The 14176-nt window shown below is 47.3% G+C and overlaps 25 non-coding genes across 25 annotated transcripts; all 25 read right to left on the bottom strand.

The window, feature by feature from the left end:
• Window positions 1-399: 399 nt before the first annotated feature.
• On the bottom strand, window positions 400-472 carry TRNAV-UAC (transfer RNA valine (anticodon UAC)). Its single transcript has one exon. It is a non-coding gene; the product is annotated as a tRNA-Val (tRNA).
• Window positions 473-856: 384 nt separating this feature from the next.
• Window positions 857-928, bottom strand: TRNAP-CGG (transfer RNA proline (anticodon CGG)). The gene has a single exon. It is a non-coding gene; the product is annotated as a tRNA-Pro (tRNA).
• A 929-nt stretch (window positions 929-1857) lies between these two features.
• Window positions 1858-1969, bottom strand: TRNAL-CAA (transfer RNA leucine (anticodon CAA)). The gene is made up of 2 exons: window positions 1932-1969; window positions 1858-1903 (listed from the first exon to the last, which is right to left on the bottom strand). It is a non-coding gene; the product is annotated as a tRNA-Leu (tRNA).
• Window positions 1970-2264: 295 nt separating this feature from the next.
• Window positions 2265-2337, bottom strand: TRNAV-AAC (transfer RNA valine (anticodon AAC)). The gene has a single exon. It is a non-coding gene; the product is annotated as a tRNA-Val (tRNA).
• A 385-nt stretch (window positions 2338-2722) lies between these two features.
• On the bottom strand, window positions 2723-2794 carry TRNAP-AGG (transfer RNA proline (anticodon AGG)). The gene has a single exon. It is a non-coding gene; the product is annotated as a tRNA-Pro (tRNA).
• Window positions 2795-3228: 434 nt separating this feature from the next.
• On the bottom strand, window positions 3229-3301 carry TRNAV-UAC (transfer RNA valine (anticodon UAC)). Its single transcript has one exon. It is a non-coding gene; the product is annotated as a tRNA-Val (tRNA).
• A 384-nt stretch (window positions 3302-3685) lies between these two features.
• Window positions 3686-3757, bottom strand: TRNAP-CGG (transfer RNA proline (anticodon CGG)). The gene has a single exon. It is a non-coding gene; the product is annotated as a tRNA-Pro (tRNA).
• Window positions 3758-4697: 940 nt separating this feature from the next.
• Window positions 4698-4809, bottom strand: TRNAL-CAA (transfer RNA leucine (anticodon CAA)). Its single transcript has 2 exons — window positions 4772-4809; window positions 4698-4743 (listed from the first exon to the last, which is right to left on the bottom strand). It is a non-coding gene; the product is annotated as a tRNA-Leu (tRNA).
• A 296-nt stretch (window positions 4810-5105) lies between these two features.
• Window positions 5106-5178, bottom strand: TRNAV-AAC (transfer RNA valine (anticodon AAC)). Its single transcript has one exon. It is a non-coding gene; the product is annotated as a tRNA-Val (tRNA).
• A 386-nt stretch (window positions 5179-5564) lies between these two features.
• TRNAP-AGG (transfer RNA proline (anticodon AGG)) lies at window positions 5565-5636 on the bottom strand. The gene has a single exon. It is a non-coding gene; the product is annotated as a tRNA-Pro (tRNA).
• A 434-nt stretch (window positions 5637-6070) lies between these two features.
• On the bottom strand, window positions 6071-6143 carry TRNAV-UAC (transfer RNA valine (anticodon UAC)). The gene has a single exon. It is a non-coding gene; the product is annotated as a tRNA-Val (tRNA).
• Window positions 6144-6527: 384 nt separating this feature from the next.
• TRNAP-CGG (transfer RNA proline (anticodon CGG)) lies at window positions 6528-6599 on the bottom strand. The gene has a single exon. It is a non-coding gene; the product is annotated as a tRNA-Pro (tRNA).
• Window positions 6600-7528: 929 nt separating this feature from the next.
• On the bottom strand, window positions 7529-7640 carry TRNAL-CAA (transfer RNA leucine (anticodon CAA)). Its single transcript has 2 exons — window positions 7603-7640; window positions 7529-7574 (listed from the first exon to the last, which is right to left on the bottom strand). It is a non-coding gene; the product is annotated as a tRNA-Leu (tRNA).
• A 295-nt stretch (window positions 7641-7935) lies between these two features.
• TRNAV-AAC (transfer RNA valine (anticodon AAC)) lies at window positions 7936-8008 on the bottom strand. The gene has a single exon. It is a non-coding gene; the product is annotated as a tRNA-Val (tRNA).
• Window positions 8009-8393: 385 nt separating this feature from the next.
• TRNAP-AGG (transfer RNA proline (anticodon AGG)) lies at window positions 8394-8465 on the bottom strand. The gene has a single exon. It is a non-coding gene; the product is annotated as a tRNA-Pro (tRNA).
• A 434-nt stretch (window positions 8466-8899) lies between these two features.
• On the bottom strand, window positions 8900-8972 carry TRNAV-UAC (transfer RNA valine (anticodon UAC)). Its single transcript has one exon. It is a non-coding gene; the product is annotated as a tRNA-Val (tRNA).
• Window positions 8973-9356: 384 nt separating this feature from the next.
• Window positions 9357-9428, bottom strand: TRNAP-CGG (transfer RNA proline (anticodon CGG)). The gene has a single exon. It is a non-coding gene; the product is annotated as a tRNA-Pro (tRNA).
• A 929-nt stretch (window positions 9429-10357) lies between these two features.
• On the bottom strand, window positions 10358-10469 carry TRNAL-CAA (transfer RNA leucine (anticodon CAA)). The gene is made up of 2 exons: window positions 10432-10469; window positions 10358-10403 (listed from the first exon to the last, which is right to left on the bottom strand). It is a non-coding gene; the product is annotated as a tRNA-Leu (tRNA).
• A 296-nt stretch (window positions 10470-10765) lies between these two features.
• Window positions 10766-10838, bottom strand: TRNAV-AAC (transfer RNA valine (anticodon AAC)). The gene has a single exon. It is a non-coding gene; the product is annotated as a tRNA-Val (tRNA).
• Window positions 10839-11224: 386 nt separating this feature from the next.
• Window positions 11225-11296, bottom strand: TRNAP-AGG (transfer RNA proline (anticodon AGG)). Its single transcript has one exon. It is a non-coding gene; the product is annotated as a tRNA-Pro (tRNA).
• Window positions 11297-11730: 434 nt separating this feature from the next.
• TRNAV-UAC (transfer RNA valine (anticodon UAC)) lies at window positions 11731-11803 on the bottom strand. The gene has a single exon. It is a non-coding gene; the product is annotated as a tRNA-Val (tRNA).
• Window positions 11804-12187: 384 nt separating this feature from the next.
• Window positions 12188-12259, bottom strand: TRNAP-CGG (transfer RNA proline (anticodon CGG)). The gene has a single exon. It is a non-coding gene; the product is annotated as a tRNA-Pro (tRNA).
• A 929-nt stretch (window positions 12260-13188) lies between these two features.
• Window positions 13189-13300, bottom strand: TRNAL-CAA (transfer RNA leucine (anticodon CAA)). Its single transcript has 2 exons — window positions 13263-13300; window positions 13189-13234 (listed from the first exon to the last, which is right to left on the bottom strand). It is a non-coding gene; the product is annotated as a tRNA-Leu (tRNA).
• A 295-nt stretch (window positions 13301-13595) lies between these two features.
• TRNAV-AAC (transfer RNA valine (anticodon AAC)) lies at window positions 13596-13668 on the bottom strand. The gene has a single exon. It is a non-coding gene; the product is annotated as a tRNA-Val (tRNA).
• A 385-nt stretch (window positions 13669-14053) lies between these two features.
• Window positions 14054-14125, bottom strand: TRNAP-AGG (transfer RNA proline (anticodon AGG)). The gene has a single exon. It is a non-coding gene; the product is annotated as a tRNA-Pro (tRNA).
• Window positions 14126-14176: the final 51 nt, after the last annotated feature.

Genomic DNA, 14176 nt, shown 5'->3' with positions numbered 1-14176 from the left:
AGTGGCAGCTAGTCGGTGAATGCTTCACCCAAAGCAAGCAACTGCACATGTTGCTCTCTTCTGCAATATGATTGCTGTCTTTTCCATGGCCGTCATCAAACAAGAAATTAAAAAGCCTCTGTCCTTCAGACAGTTTGTTTTCTCTAAGTGTCTGCTTGCGGTGAGGACAAGAAAAGCATTTCTGCTCTCATTCCTTGCTTTCATGAAGTAGGCCCACCCTTCAGAGCAAAGGGCGAGCAAGCGAATGGCGCAAGCTATCGTCACTTCTCTTTTCGAGCTGTCACTGAGATCCCTGGAGCACACTACGTCAGGTTGGTGAGGGATAGACAGCCTCTATTATCTCAGCTTTCCTATAAAGTCAGCCAGTAAAGGCAAACACTGTTAAAAACAGCAAACCGCTGTTTCTGCCCGGTCTCGAACCAGGGACCTTTCGCGTGTAAGGCGAACGTGATAACCACTACACTACAGAAACAGACACTAACTCAGGAATCTTGTTGGCATGTATTGGGCTGGAATGCACAGACTAAGGGCCAATGTCCTTGAAGCTCAAAGTTGGGCTCTCCTTACCCGGTCTCTATTTCTTTGGAAGACAGGAATGAGGACCACTTTTATTCCAAGAGGCGATTTTGAAACCATATCCTGAAATTACACTAGAAAAACACTATGCATGTAATGTTCCTACCATGCTGGTCTGGCCCAGAAAAGCAGTTGCAAAGAAGTCCTGCACTCCTTTATCCCGCCACAAGTGGAAAATAGCGTGCAGGGTAAGGAACTTTCTCGACATACACAGCGTCTTATAGCATTGAAAAGAAGAAATGCTCCTATATTACAAGCATCCTGAAAATGTCCACAGCATGGGCTCGTCCGGGATTTGAACCCGGGACCTCTCGCACCCGAAGCGAGAATCATACCCCTAGACCAACGAGCCTGAGTGGCCAGGAGACATTTTGAACAATTTCTGAAGCGTCTTTCAGAAAAAAAGCAGGGCTATTTGGCTAGTCTCCCTCTAAGTGAGCCTCACAACGTCATGTTTTCTCTCAAGTTGTTGTTTTTTCACTCTAGCAAGAAAGGGGGCAGCCAATCTCCTATCAGCCAGTGAGCAGAAAAAAGGCACAGATGAGAACAGCAAGCACTTTCTGGCAATTGTTCTCCTCTGCAAGTCCTGGACCCTTGCCCCATAGACTTCCACACCAGAAGCAATGAAGGGCCCACCATTTCCTGCACCTGAGAAAGAGGGGTTTGATATTTGGATTCAAACGCGCTCGATCAGGCTCAATCAGGCGAGATTTATATGAGTGGCTCACAGGCCTGAAACACTCACCTGGGAGACCCAGAGTGGCTGACTTCTCAGTATAGCCATTGTTGGGCGAGTCACCTCCTTTCCTCCTGCCTCAATCTAGAATTGGCTGCAAATCATAAGAGAGAGTGCAATGCCCGTGTGCAGTGCCTACTCCCAGCTACCTCTCTGTCTTCCTTATGTAAATTAGAATTTGCAAGGGGGGACCAATGGCATTCTGCTCCTCCCACATAACCAGGAAGCCCTGTTGAACATGTCTGCCTGTGTTTTTGCAGGGACAGTGCCTTCTCTGCCCAAAAGGTGGCAGGAGAGCCTCACAACAAATGATGGGATCAACTGCTTAGTTAGAAACCCAGCATGGCAGTTACTGTGATGGAGTGCAAATTTAATGGAAGGTGTGCCTGAGGTGTCATTTCCAGAAATCCATGGAATTGTGATTGAGGGCCCAGCCTGATTGTTGGTGGATTTCTCTTCACATGCTACAGGTTCCTGCAAAGATTGTGGTGTTTGCCGGGAACGCACTGCAAAAAACAGGAAGATTTACGGGTGTAAAAGGGACCTGTCAGAAGTGGGATTTGAACCCACGCCTCCATGAGGAGACCAGAAGGCTCAGCTACACTGAAGATCAAGCTCTCTTGAGTCTGGCGCCTTAGACCACTCGGCCATCCTGACGGCTCATGAGGGGGGCTTAGGTCTAACTCTTCTATCTGCACCTGCCAATGTTTCCACTTACAACCTTCACAGCAATGTCACAGGTGTAAAGGCCCCAACAATACAACATAGCTTAAACAAAATAAAAATAGGCACAAGAACGACCCCCAGATGATGGATGCAGATAACTTTGTTTCGTCTTGCAAAGGTAAAGAAAGTTTCCCACGGCTCACTGTGTTCAAAGACCACCTCTTCTTAAACTTGCATTCAGATAATAAGGTTTTAGAGTGTGCACATAAAAGCAGCCAACGCTCAGTGTTTCTGCCCGGTCTCGAACCGGGGACCTTTCGCGTGTTAGGCGAACGTGATGACCACTACACTACAGAAACGACCTTGCTGCTTGCTACTGTTAAAGCAAAGTTCCTCTCAAGGCTTCACCCTACTTCTATTCTGCTGTATCAGCAGCGGCTCAGAATGTGCAGAACAAGTGTGAAAACCTCAGAGATATCATCCAACATGCTTGCAATTAGACGTATTCAAAATTTACTTGTGCAGGCATCGACAGACAAATATCTGATGCCTAAATGTCTGCGAGTACAGCTTGGGAAAGCATCACCTGGGACACACTGAGACTAAGCAGGTAGGCAGAAAAAGCACGGTGATCCATTTTTCTTCTGAGGTTAGGAATATGTTGCGCAACAATGCACCGAGTATTACTAGAAATAGTCAGGCATAGTGCATTTTTAGTACGATTTGTATGTTTAGCTCTAAAAAGGGCTCGTCCGGGATTTGAACCCGGGACCTCTCGCACCCTAAGCGAGAATCATACCCCTAGACCAACGAGCCACGCAAGAGTCACCTCTGACACGGCTCCAGGGGTTAGTGGCAGCTAGTCAGTGAATGCTTCACCCAAAGCAAGCAACTGCACATGTTGCTCTCTTCTGCAATATGATTGCTGTCTTTTCCATGGCCGTCATCAAACAAGAAATTAAAAAGCCTCTGTCCTTCAGACAGTTTGTTTTCTCTAAGTGTCTGCTTGTGGTGAGGACAAGAAAAGCATTTCTGCTCTCATTCCTTGCTTTCATGAAGTAGGCCCACCCTTCAGAGCAAAGGGCGAGCAAGCGAATGGCGCAAGCTATCGTCACTTCTCTTTTCGAGCTGTCACTGAGATCCCTGGAGCACACTACGTCAGGTTGGTGAGGGATAGACAGCCTCTATTATCTCAGCTTTCCTATAAAGTCAGCCAGTAAAGGCAAACACTGTTAAAAACAGCAAACCGCTGTTTCTGCCCGGTCTCGAACCAGGGACCTTTCGCGTGTAAGGCGAACGTGATAACCACTACACTACAGAAACAGACACTAACTCAGGAATCTTGTTGGCATGTATTGGGCTGGAATGCACAGACTAAGGGCCAATGTCCTTGAAGCTCAAAGTTGGGCTCTCCAAACCCGGTCTCTATTTCTTTGGAAGACAGGAATGAGGACCACTTTTATTCCAAGAGGCGATTTTGAAACCATATCCTGAAATTACACTAGAAAAACACTATGCATGTAATGTTCCTACCATGCTGGTCTGGCCCAGAAAAGCAGTTGCAAAGAAGTCCTGCACTCCTTTATCCCGCCACAAGTGGAAAATAGCGTGCAGGGTAAGGAACTTTCTCGACATACACAGCGTCTTATAGCATTGAAAAGAAGAAATGCTCCTATATTACAAGCATCCTGAAAATGTCCACAGCATGGGCTCGTCCGGGACTTGAACCCGGGACCTCTCGCACCCGAAGCGAGAATCATACCCCTAGACCAACGAGCCTGAGTGGCCAGGAGACATTTTGAACAATTTCTGAAGCGTCTTTCAGAAAAAAAGCAGGGCTATTTGGCTAGTCTCCCTCTAAGTGAGCCTCACAATGTCATGTTTTCTCTCAAGTTGTTGTTTTTTCACTCTAGCAAGAAAGGGGGCAGCCAATCTCCTATCAGCCAGTGAGCAGAAAAAAGGCACAGATGAGAACAGCAAGCACTTTCTGGCAATTGTTCTCCTCTGCAAGTCCTGGACCCTTGCCCCATAGACTTCCACACCAGAAGCAATGAAGGGCCCACCATTTCCTGCGCCTGAGAAAGAGGGGTTTGATATTTGGATTCAAACGCGCTCGCTCAGCGCTCGATCAGGCTCGATCAGGCGAGATTTATATGAGTGGCTCACAGGCCTGAAACACTCACCTGGGAGACCCAGAGTGGCTGACTTCTCAGTATAGCCATTGTTGGGCGAGTCACCTCCTTTCCTCCTGCCTCAATCTAGAATTGGCTGCAAATCATAAGAGAGAGTGCAATGCCCGTGTGCAGTGCCTACTCCCAGCTACCTCTCTGTCTTCCTTATGTAAATTAGAATTTGCAAGGGGGGACCAATGGCATTCTGCTCCTCCCACATAACCAGGAAGCCCTGTTGAACATGTCTGCCTGTGTTTTTGCAGGGACAGTGCCTTCTCTGCCCAAAAGGTGGCAGGAGAGCCTCACAACAAATGATGGGATCAACTGCTCAGTTAGAAACCCAGTATGGCAGTTACTGTGATGGAGTGCAAATTTAATGGAAGGTGTGCCTGAGGTGTCATTTCCAGAAATCCATGGAATTGTGATTAAGGGCCCAGCCTGATTGTTGGTGGATTTCTCTTCACATGCTACAGGTTCCTGCAAAGATTGTGGTGTTTGCCGGGAACGCACTGCAAAAAACAGGAAGATTTACGGGTGTAAAAGGGACCTGTCAGAAGTGGGATTTGAACCCACGCCTCCATGAGGAGACCAGAAGGCTCAGCTACACTGAAGATCAAGCTCTCTTGAGTCTGGTGCCTTAGACCACTCGGCCATCCTGACGGCTCATGAGGGGGGGCTTAGGTCTAACTCTTCTATCTGCACCTGCCAATGTTTCCACTTACAACCTTCACAGCAATGTCACAGGTGTAAAGGCCCCAACAATACAACATAGCTTAAACAAAATAAAAATAGGCACAAGAACGACCCCCAGTTGATGGATGCAGATAACTTTGTTTCGTCTTGCAAAGGTAAAGAAAGTTTCCCACGGCTCACTGTGTTCAAAGACCACCTCTTCTTAAACTTGCATTCAGATAATAAGGTTTTAGAGTGTGCACATAAAAGCAGCCAACGCTCAGTGTTTCTGCCCGGTCTCGAACCGGGGACCTTTCGCGTGTTAGGCGAACGTGATGACCACTACACTACAGAAACGACCTTGCTGCTTGCTACTGTTAAAGCAAAGTTCCTCTCAAGGCTTCACCCTACTTCTATTCTGCTGTATCAGCAGCGGCTCAGAATGTGCAGAACAAGTGTGAAAACCTCAGAGATATCATCCAACATGCTTGCAATTAGACGTATTCAAAATTTACTTGTGCAGGCATCGACAGACAAATATCTGATGCCTAAATGTCTGCGAGTACAGCTTGGGAAAGCATCACCTGGGACACACTGAGACTAAGCAGGTAGGCAGAAAAAGCACGGTGATCCATTTTTCTACTGAGGTTAGGAATATGTTAAGCAAAAAATCAACCGAGTATTACTAGAAATAGTCAGGCATAGTGCATTTTTAGTACGATTTGTATGTTTAGCTCTAAAAAGGGCTCGTCCGGGATTTGAACCCGGGACCTCTCGCACCCTAAGCGAGAATCATACCCCTAGACCAACGAGCCACGCAAGAGTCACCTCTGACATGGCTCCAGGGGTTAGTGGCAGCTAGTCGGTGAATGCTTCACCCAAAGCAAGCAACTGCACATGTTGCTCTCTTCTGCAATATGATTGCTGTCTTTTCCATGGCCGTCATCAAACAAGAAATTAAAAAGCCTCTGTCCTTCAGACAGTTTGTTTTCTCTAAGTGTCTGCTTGCGGTGAGGACAAGAAAAGCATTTCTGCTCTCATTCCTTGCTTTCATGAAGTAGGCCCACCCTTCAGAGCAAAGGGCGAGCAAGCGAATGGCGCAAGCTATCGTCACTTCTCTTTTCGAGCTGTCACTGAGATCCCTGGAGCACACTACGTCAGGTTGGTGAGGGATAGACAGCCTCTATTATCTCAGCTTTCCTATAAAGTCAGCCAGTAAAGGCAAACACTGTTAAAAACAGCAAACCGTTGTTTCTGCCCGGTCTCGAACCAGGGACCTTTCGCGTGTAAGGCGAACGTGATAACCACTACACTACAGAAACAGACACTAACTCAGGAATCTTGTTGGCATGTATTGGGCTGGAATGCACAGACTAAGGGCCAATGTCCTTGAAGCTCAAAGTTGGGCTCTCCTTACCCGGTCTCTATTTCTTTGGAAGACAGGAATGAGGACCACTTTTATTCCAAGAGGCGATTTTGAAACCATATCCTGAAATTACACTAGAAAAACACTATGCATGTAATGTTCCTACCATGCTGGTCTGGCCCAGAAAAGCAGTTGCAAAGAAGTCCTGCACTCCTTTATCCCGCCACAAGTGGAAAATAGCGTGCAGGGTAAGGAACTTTCTCGACATACACAGCGTCTTATAGCATTGAAAAGAAGAAATGCTCCTATATTACAAGCATCCTGAAAATGTCCACAGCATGGGCTCGTCCGGGATTTGAACCCGGGACCTCTCGCACCCGAAGCGAGAATCATACCCCTAGACCAACGAGCCTGAGTGGCCAGGAGACATTTTGAACAATTTCTGAAGCGTCTTTCAGAAAAAAAGCAGGGCTATTTGGCTAGTCTCCCTCTAAGTGAGCCTCACAACGTCATGTTTTCTCTCAAGTTGTTGTTTTTTCACTCTAGCAAGAAAGGGGGCAGCCAATCTCCTATCAGCCAGTGAGCAGAAAAAAGGCACAGATGAGAACAGCAAGCACTTTCTGGCAATTGTTCTCCTCTGCAAGTCCTGGACCCTTGCCCCATAGACTTCCACACCAGAAGCAATGAAGGGCCCACCATTTCCTGCACCTGAGAAAGAGGGGTTTGATATTTGGATTCAAACGCGCTCGATCAGGCTCAATCAGGCGAGATTTATATGAGTGGCTCACAGGCCTGAAACACTCACCTGGGAGACCCAGAGTGGCTGACTTCTCAGTATAGCCATTGTTGGGCGAGTCACCTCCTTTCCTCCTGCCTCAATCTAGAATTGGCTGCAAATCATAAGAGAGAGTGCAATGCCCGTGTGCAGTGCCTACTCCCAGCTACCTCTCTGTCTTCCTTATGTAAATTAGAATTTGCAAGGGGGGACCAATGGCATTCTGCTCCTCCCACATAACCAGGAAGCCCTGTTGAACATGTCTGCCTGTGTTTTTGCAGGGACAGTGCCTTCTCTGCCCAAAAGGTGGCAGGAGAGCCTCACAACAAATGATGGGATCAACTGCTTAGTTAGAAACCCAGCATGGCAGTTACTGTGATGGAGTGCAAATTTAATGGAAGGTGTGCCTGAGGTGTCATTTCCAGAAATCCATGGAATTGTGATTGAGGGCCCAGCCTGATTGTTGGTGGATTTCTCTTCACATGCTACAGGTTCCTGCAAAGATTGTGGTGTTTGCCGGGAACGCACTGCAAAAAAAAGGAAGATTTACGGGTGTAAAAGGGACCTGTCAGAAGTGGGATTTGAACCCACGCCTCCATGAGGAGACCAGAAGGCTCAGCTACACTGAAGATCAAGCTCTCTTGAGTCTGGCGCCTTAGACCACTCGGCCATCCTGACGGCTCATGAGGGGGGCTTAGGTCTAACTCTTCTATCTGCACCTGCCAATGTTTCCACTTACAACCTTCACAGCAATGTCACAGGTGTAAAGGCCCCAACAATACAACATAGCTTAAACAAAATAAAAATAGGCACAAGAACGACCCCCAGATGATGGATGCAGATAACTTTGTTTCGTCTTGCAAAGGTAAAGAAAATTTCCCACGGCTCACTGTGTTCAAAGACCACCTCTTCTTAAACTTGCATTCAGATAATAAGGTTTTAGAGTGTGCACATAAAAGCAGCCAACGCTCAGTGTTTCTGCCCGGTCTCGAACCGGGGACCTTTCGCGTGTTAGGAGAACGTGATGACCACTACACTACAGAAACGACCTTGCTGCTTGCTACTGTTAAAGCAAAGTTCCTCTCAAGGCTTCACCCTACTTCTATTCTGCTGTATCAGCAGCGGCTCAGAATGTGCAGAACAAGTGTGAAAACCTCAGAGATATCATCCAACATGCTTGCAATTAGACGTATTCAAAATTTACTTGTGCAGGCATCGACAGACAAATATCTGATGCCTAAATGTCTGCGAGTACAGCTTGGGAAAGCATCACCTGGGACACACTGAGACTAAGCAGGTAGGCAGAAAAAGCACGGTGATCCATTTTTCTTCTGAGGTTAGGAATATGTTGCGCAACAATGCACCGAGTATTACTAGAAATAGTCAGGCATAGTGCATTTTTAGTACGATTTGTATGTTTAGCTCTAAAAAGGGCTCGTCCGGGATTTGAACCCGGGACCTCTCGCACCCTAAGCGAGAATCATACCCCTAGACCAACGAGCCACGCAAGAGTCACCTCTGACACGGCTCCAGGGGTTAGTGGCAGCTAGTCAGTGAATGCTTCACCCAAAGCAAGCAACTGCACATGTTGCTCTCTTCTGCAATATGATTGCTGTCTTTTCCATGGCCGTCATCAAACAAGAAATTAAAAAGCCTCTGTCCTTCAGACAGTTTGTTTTCTCTAAGTGTCTGCTTGCGGTGAGGACAAGAAAAGCATTTCTGCTCTCATGCCTTGCTTTCATGAAGTAGGCCCACCCTTCAGAGCAAAGGGCGAGCAAGCGAATGGCGCAAGCTATCGTCACTTCTCTTTTCGAGCTGTCACTGAGATCCCTGGAGCACACTACGTCAGGTTGGTGAGGGATAGACAGCCTCTATTATCTCAGCTTTCCTATAAAGTCAGCCAGTAAAGGCAAACACTGTTAAAAACAGCAAACCGCTGTTTCTGCCCGGTCTCGAACCAGGGACCTTTCGCGTGTAAGGCGAACGTGATAACCACTACACTACAGAAACAGACACTAACTCAGGAATCTTGTTGGCATGTATTGGGCTGGAATGCACAGACTAAGGGCCAATGTCCTTGAAGCTCAAAGTTGGGCTCTCCTTACCCGGTCTCTATTTCTTTGGAAGACAGGAATGAGGACCACTTTTATTCCAAGAGGCGATTTTGAAACCATATCCTGAAATTACACTAGAAAAACACTATGCATGTAATGTTCCTACCATGCTGGTCTGGCCCAGAAAAGCAGTTGCAAAGAAGTCCTGCACTCCTTTATCCCGCCACAAGTGGAAAATAGCGTGCAGGGTAAGGAACTTTCTCGACATACACAGCGTCTTATAGCATTGAAAAGAAGAAATGCTCCTATATTACAAGCATCCTGAAAATGTCCACAGCATGGGCTCGTCCGGGATTTGAACCCGGGACCTCTCGCACCCGAAGCGAGAATCATACCCCTAGACCAACGAGCCTGAGTGGCCAGGAGACATTTTGAACAATTTCTGAAGCGTCTTTCAGAAAAAAAGCAGGGCTATTTGGCTAGTCTCCCTCTAAGTGAGCCTCACAACGTCATGTTTTCTCTCAAGTTGTTGTTTTTTCACTCTAGCAAGAAAGGGGGCAGCCAATCTCCTATCAGCCAGTGAGCAGAAAAAAGGCACAGATGAGAACAGCAAGCACTTTCTGGCAATTGTTCTCCTCTGCAAGTCCTGGACCCTTGCCCCATAGACTTCCACACCAGAAGCAATGAAGGGCCCACCATTTCCTGCACCTGAGAAAGAGGGGTTTGATATTTGGATTCAAACGCGCTCGATCAGGCTCGATCAGGCGAGATTTATATGAGTGGCTCACAGGCCTGAAACACTCACCTGGGAGACCCAGAGTGGCTGACTTCTCAGTATAGCCATTGTTGGGCGAGTCACCTCCTTTCCTCCTGCCTCAATCTAGAATTGGCTGCAAATCATAAGAGAGAGTGCAATGCCCGTGTGCAGTGCCTACTCCCAGCTACCTCTCTGTCTTCCTTATGTAAATTAGAATTTGCAAGGGGGGACCAATGGCATTCTGCTCCTCCCACATAACCAGGAAGCCCTGTTGAACATGTCTGCCTGTGTTTTTGCAGGGACAGTGCCTTCTCTGCCCAAAAGGTGGCAGGAGAGCCTCACAACAAATGATGGGATCAACTGCTCAGTTAGAAACCCAGCATGGCAGTTACTGTGATGGAGTGCAAATTTAATGGAAGGTGTGCCTGAGGTGTCATTTCCAGAAATCCATGGAATTGTGATTAAGGGCCCAGCCTGATTGTTGGTGGATTTCTCTTCACATGCTACAGGTTCCTGCAAAGATTGTGGTGTTTGCCGGGAACGCACTGCAAAAAACAGGAAGATTTACGGGTGTAAAAGGGACCTGTCAGAAGTGGGATTTGAACCCACGCCTCCATGAGGAGACCAGAAGGCTCAGCTACACTGAAGATCAAGCTCTCTTGAGTCTGGCGCCTTAGACCACTCGGCCATCCTGACGGCTCATGAGGGGGGGCTTAGGTCTAACTCTTCTATCTGCACCTGCCAATGTTTCCACTTACAACCTTCACAGCAATGTCACAGGTGTAAAGGCCCCAACAATACAACATAGCTTAAACAAAATAAAAATAGGCACAAGAACGACCCCCAGATGATGGATGCAGATAACTTTGTTTCGTCTTGCAAAGGTAAAGAAAGTTTCCCACGGCTCACTGTGTTCAAAGACCACCTCTTCTTAAACTTGCATTCAGATAATAAGGTTTTAGAGTGTGCACATAAAAGCAGCCAACGCTCAGTGTTTCTGCCCGGTCTCGAACCCGGGACCTTTCGCGTGTTAGGCGAACGTGATGACCACTACACTACAGAAACGACCTTGCTGCTTGCTACTGTTAAAGCAAAGTTCCTCTCAAGGCTTCACCCTACTTCTATTCTGCTGTATCAGCAGTGGCTCAGAATGTGCAGAACAAGTGTGAAAACCTCAGAGATATCATCCAACATGCTTGCAATTAGACGTATTCAAAATTTACTTGTGCAGGCATCGACAGACAAATATCTGATGCCTAAATGTCTGCGAGTACAGCTTGGGAAAGCATCACCTGGGACACACTGAGACTAAGCAGGTAGGCAGAAAAAGCACGGTGATCCATTTTTCTACTGAGGTTAGGAATATGTTAAGCAAAAAATCAACCGAGTATTACTAGAAATAGTCAGGCATAGTGCATTTTTAGTACGATTTGTATGTTTAGCTCTAAAAAGGGCTCGTCCGGGATTTGAACCCGGGACCTCTCGCACCCTAAGCGAGAATCATACCCCTAGACCAACGAGCCACGCAAGAGTCACCTCTGACATGGCTCCAGGGGTTAGTGGCAGCTAGTCGGTGAATGCTTCACCCAAAGCAAGCAACTGCACATGTTGCTCTCTTCTGCAATATGATTGCTGTCTTTTCCATGGCCGTCATCAAACAAGAAATTAAAAAGCCTCTGTCCTTCAGACAGTTTGTTTTCTCTAAGTGTCTGCTTGCGGTGAGGACAAGAAAAGCATTTCTGCTCTCATTCCTTGCTTTCATGAAGTAGGCCCACCCTTCAGAGCAAAGGGCGAGCAAGCGAATGGCGCAAGCTATCGTCACTTCTCTTTTCGAGCTGTCACTGAGATCCCTGGAGCACACTACGTCAGGTTGGTGAGGGATAGACAGCCTCTATTATCTCAGCTTTCCTATAAAGTCAGCCAGTAAAGGCAAACACTGTTAAAAACAGCAAACCGCTGTTTCTGCCCGGTCTCGAACCAGGGACCTTTCGCGTGTAAGGCGAACGTGATAACCACTACACTACAGAAACAGACACTAACTCAGGAATCTTGTTGGCATGTATTGGGCTGGAATGCACAGACTAAGGGCCAATGTCCTTGAAGCTCAAAGTTGGGCTCTCCTTACCCGGTCTCTATTTCTTTGGAAGACAGGAATGAGGACCACTTTTATTCCAAGAGGCGATTTTGAAACCATATCCTGAAATTGCACTAGAAAAACACTATGCATGTAATGTTCCTACCATGCTGGTCTGGCCCAGAAAAGCAGTTGCAAAGAAGTCCTGCACTCCTTTATCCCGCCACAAGTGGAAAATAGCGTGCAGGGTAAGGAACTTTCTCGACATACACAGCGTCTTATAGCATTGAAAAGAAGAAATGCTCCTATATTACAAGCATCCTGAAAATGTCCACAGCATGGGCTCGTCCGGGATTTGAACCCGGGACCTCTCGCACCCGAAGCGAGAATCATACCCCTAGACCAACGAGCCTGAGTGGCCAGGAGACATTTTGAACAATTTCTGAAGCGTCTTTCAGAAAAAAAGCAGGGCTATTTGGCTAGTCTCCCTCTAAGTGAGCCTCACAACGTCATGTTTTCTCTCAAGTTGTTGTTTTTTCACTCTAGCAAGAAAGGGGGCAGCCAATCTCCTATCAGCCAGTGAGCAGAAAAAAGGCACAGATGAGAACAGCAAGCACTTTCTGGCAATTGTTCTCCTCTGCAAGTCCTGGACCCTTGCCCCATAGACTTCCACACCAGAAGCAATGAAGGGCCCACCATTTCCTGCGCCTGAGAAAGAGGGGTTTGATATTTGGATTCATACGCGCTCGATCAGGCTCAATCAGGCGAGATTTATATGAGTGGCTCACAGGCCTGAAACACTCACCTGGGAGACCCAGAGTGGCTGACTTCTCAGTATAGCCATTGTTGGGCGAGTCACCTCCTTTCCTCCTGCCTCAATCTAGAATTGGCTGCAAATCATAAGAGAGAGTGCAATGCCCGTGTGCAGTGCCTACTCCCAGCTACCTCTCTGTCTTCCTTATGTAAATTAGAATTTGCAAGGGGGGACCAATGGCATTCTGCTCCTCCCACATAACCAGGAAGCCCTGTTGAACATGTCTGCCTGTGTTTTTGCAGGGACAGTGCCTTCTCTGCCCAAAAGGTGGCAGGAGAGCCTCACAACAAATGATGGGATCAACTGCTTAGTTAGAAACCCAGCATGGCAGTTACTGTGATGGAGTGCAAATTTAATGGAAGGTGTGCCTGAGGTGTCATTTCCAGAAATCCATGGAATTGTGATTGAGGGCCCAGCCTGATTGTTGGTGGATTTCTCTTCACATGCTACAGGTTCCTGCAAAGATTGTGGTGTTTGCCGGGAACGCACTGCAAAAAACAGGAAGATTTACGGGTGTAAAAGAGACCTGTCAGAAGTGGGATTTGAACCCACGCCTCCATGAGGAGACCAGAAGGCTCAGCTACACTGAAGATCAAGCTCTCTTGAGTCTGGCGCCTTAGACCACTCGGCCATCCTGACGGCTCATGAGGGGGGCTTAGGTCTAACTCTTCTATCTGCACCTGCCAATGTTTCCACTTACAACCTTCACAGCAATGTCACAGGTGTAAAGGCCCCAACAATACAACATAGCTTAAACAAAATAAAAATAGGCACAAGAACGACCCCCAGATGATGGATGCAGATAACTTTGTTTCGTCTTGCAAAGGTAAAGAAAGTTTCCCACGGCTCACTGTGTTCAAAGACCACCTCTTCTTAAACTTGCATTCAGATAATAAGGTTTTAGAGTGTGCACATAAAAGCAGCCAACGCTCAGTGTTTCTGCCCGGTCTCGAACCGGGGACCTTTCGCGTGTTAGGCGAACGTGATGACCACTACACTACAGAAACGACCTTGCTGCTTGCTACTGTTAAAGCAAAGTTCCTCTCAAGGCTTCACCCTACTTCTATTCTGCTGTATCAGCAGCGGCTCAGAATGTGCAGAACAAGTGTGAAAACCTCAGAGATATCATCCAACATGCTTGCAATTAGACGTATTCAAAATTTACTTGTGCAGGCATCGACAGACAAATATCTGATGCCTAAATGTCTGCGAGTACAGCTTGGGAAAGCATCACCTGGGACACACTGAGACTAAGCAGGTAGGCAGAAAAAGCACGGTGATCCATTTTTCTTCTGAGGTTAGGAATATGTTGCGCAACAATGCACCGAGTATTACTAGAAATAGTCAGGCATAGTGCATTTTTAGTACGATTTGTATGTTTAGCTCTAAAAAGGGCTCGTCCGGGATTTGAACCCGGGACCTCTCGCACCCTAAGCGAGAATCATACCCCTAGACCAACGAGCCACGCAAGAGTCACCTCTGACACGGCTCCAGGGGTTAGTGGCAGCTAGTCAG

This window comes from Lissotriton helveticus, chromosome 10 (assembly GCF_964261635.1).
Source record: "Lissotriton helveticus chromosome 10, aLisHel1.1, whole genome shotgun sequence".
Lineage (NCBI taxonomy): Eukaryota > Metazoa > Chordata > Amphibia > Caudata > Salamandridae > Lissotriton > Lissotriton helveticus.
Note: the sequence above shows the minus strand (reverse complement) of the source record. Positions and strands in the feature narration are given on the sequence as shown.